The sequence below is a fragment of the Microtus oregoni genome, unplaced genomic scaffold, assembly GCF_018167655.1.
Source record: "Microtus oregoni isolate MIOR12 unplaced genomic scaffold, Mior012 000112F_000, whole genome shotgun sequence".
Lineage (NCBI taxonomy): Eukaryota > Metazoa > Chordata > Mammalia > Rodentia > Cricetidae > Microtus > Microtus oregoni.
In genome coordinates this window covers 802,509-805,962 of record NW_024544730.1, presented here as the reverse complement: position 1 = coordinate 805,962, position 3,454 = coordinate 802,509, and positions in this window count along the sequence as shown.

Genomic DNA, 3,454 nt, shown 5'->3' with positions numbered 1-3,454 from the left:
GACAATGATACAGGTAACGGTTGTGGCAGGATTCTGCTCTTGTCTTTGCAGAAAAAATATTCATCTTCAAAAACTCAAGAGACCTTAGACATTTGGATGCCTAAAGAGGAAAAAGATATATATATTCATATCTTCTACCCTGTAGAATACCAGACTCACTTAAAAATCAAAGCTGGCTTTGGAGTTGGACAATGGCTATCCTCTAAATCCAAGTATGTTCTTAAAAGAAAAAGTCAGAGTTTCTGTCTCATGTCAGGAGCTATCTGGTATGGGACAGAAAGATTTTAGGGAAAAATTTTACTTTTCTCCATACATTCTTTTGTCTATATTGTATCTTTCATTGAACATATATTTATATGAATATGTATAAGTTTTCCACAATAAACAATAGATTTTCCTGCAGTAGTCTTTGAAGTTTCCAGGAAGAAGATGGGGCACCACAATGATTCCACCTGGTTGATATGACATCATAATGCTGATAGCACTACTATAAGACTTGTTTTGGGTCCCAGCTGCTCAAGATGGTTCCAACTTGATGAGCTGAAATGGTGCACCTTCTTACAATGTTCTGGCCAGAACTCCAAATAAGAACTTCAGAAAAAACCCTATTAACTACTCAGAGACCATTTACAATTAGACCAGACAGTAATCCTGAAGCTTAACCATCATTTTAGTTTTATAGGATTCCATAGAAAGAACATTGCCCCCATAATAACTGGAAGTTATTTTAAAAGATGACAGCCCTTCTCCCAAGAAAGTTTTCCTCAGTGTTAGGGACATAATTTAGGGGTTGACTATTACTGGTAAAGGATTAGGGTTGGGGTGGAAATTATGTAGGCTCAGGGATCTCTTTGGAAAAAAATGGAAAATTGAATGGAATAATAGGTAGATTAGCATGAGCTTACTCACATTAATAATAATTATAGTGAATAATAGAGTGAATACTTGTGAGTAATAATTTATAGACAATTTACATTGGTATAGATTTTTGATACAAATTCAAATTATATTTGTTATATTGAATATGCACCTATTTCTGTTTATAATATTTGTACACCTATACAAAGTTATTCTGTCAGATTGTATGCATGCATGTTTCTACCTCTGTTTAAGACATTTTGTATATTGCTACAATTTTAGGATATATTGATCACATTGCATTATACATTTCTACCTTTGAACAAGATGCTTTTATATTGTTTACATTTTGAGATCATTGTCCTCATTTGCTGCACAGTTATTTGAAGACTGCTTAATATTTTAATATGAAGTTTTATTCTTTAAGTTATACAGGTATTAAGTCAATAGTCATCTATGTTTGTCATACTTATAGCTACATTAATCAGGTTCTTTAGATATATAAAGATCATATTCTGCATAGATAGTATTCTTCAAACACTTCAAAGAACTGTAGAATATGGCATTTAAATGACTTAGGTTTCTGTTGATGTGAAAGATGATTGCTCCTCGCAGCACTGATCTATTCCCAAGAGAATATTGAGCTCCAAAGACATTTCACTTGGAGCTGGTTTTCTTCTTGGCAAAATTGGCCTTCGGACAAGGAACTGCCCATGCCTCAACCACTGACAAAATGCATGGTGTCTGGACTGGACAAGCAGGACACAACGAAAAAGACTGACAAGCCTTGCCAATACAGCATAAGGTGGTTTTAAATTTTTTCCTACATTTGAAATTGGTCTGTCAGTTACTCTAGGTCTTAGCCAAGTTGGTTGTTTCAACGCTGCAAATGAGACTTTGGGTAATTGCCCAGCTCACCAGTTGTCTCTGTCATCTATTGCACATTTTGGAGGCTGCTTGTTTGTACTTCCTGCTTACTCAAGTAATATTATCTCCCTTCTCAGGCCTTTGATGGGGTTGAAGATTAGATAGTCATAGTTACTTTCCTCTTATGATTTATCCTAGCCATTTCTAATACAAGACTTAGACTCCTTAAGATATAATAATTATTGAAACATTTAGCATATGTTTCTTGCTTAATACATTCTATAATGATTGTAACTCTAATTTTTATACTTGATATTATTCTTGTTGTATATATTTTTGTATTGGGTTTGGAACTCTCTTATTTTGACAAAGAGGGAAGGTGATGAGGACCTCCTTCAGGCAATGACCTTTGATAGGCTGAACCAGGTGGGGCATGGCCTTGAGTACCAAAAAGCCTATAGAATGGCCCTCTCATTCTCTCTCCTTGCCTGCAACCTGGATGTTGGATTCCATTTCTGCTTTCTCATTGTGATCCATAAGTTCTCTTTTAATAAAGAACACCTTAGTATACTTTATTTGGAGTTAGTATATGATTATTTAATCGGTGTTTCTTCCATCTGATGTGTTCTGCTTCATCCTCTGACTTCCACATGTGTGCTGTGGCATGTGTTTGCCCATATACCTTACACATACGCAGGCATGTGTGTGCATGCACACACACACACATACACACACACACACACACACACAGAGAGAGAGAGAGAGAGAGAGAGAGAGAGAGAGAGACTAAATAAATAAGTGGGAATGTGATAATTGAGTAACTGGACATACAAAAATCATACTAAGGAACAGGTTGTTATTGTGGAGATAGTGGTTTATTGAGTGCTGAAAGTTTGGCCTTCAAAATGTTAATATTGATAGACAATGAAACCTTTAAGACATGGGTCTAATGGCAGTATAGTTAGAGCATCAATGTCTCACTTATAGGGCTAGTTTCCTCTGAAATGAGTTGTTTGTAAGGCAAGTTCTGCTGTCTCAGCTTCCTCTTTGGCTTTTTTCACCATGTGATCATATACACACATTAGGATGCCATCCACCACATAACGCTCACCAAGTTAAGCAAATGCCAGTACTTATATACCCAGAATTATGGATCTAAAGAAATTTCTTTTTTGTGCATTACTCAGAATTGGCTATTTTATTATAGCAACAAAAATGGTCTGAGATATGGGAAAGAAGGAAGATGAAATGCATGGTGAATTAAATTATCTTATATGTAGATGAAAATATCAGGCAATGAAAGTTGCATCATTGTAGCTCTTTCTTTCTTGAACAGATATTTTTACTAATGGAAATTTCTTTTATAAATGTACATTTCCTTTATTGTAAGAGAAAATTATACGTTATTTTAGGCAGTTAAGATAAGTGAAGTGCTTTTCTTACATTAGCTGTTTCTTGATTTTATTTTTAGCTTTAAATAATCAATATGCCAGAGTGGCATATTTGGAGGTGACATGTTCCAAACGCCATTAAAATCAAGTTTCAAAACTAGTTAAAATCCTGCTCTTCTGTGTTGGCAGAGGCTATTCATTTGTTTCCTGACTACCCAGACCCAAAATAATCACACAGAAACTATATTAATTGCAATATTGTTTGGCCAATAGTCTAAGTATATTTCTAGCTAGCTCTTACATCTTAAATTAACCCATTTCTATTATTTTATATTTTA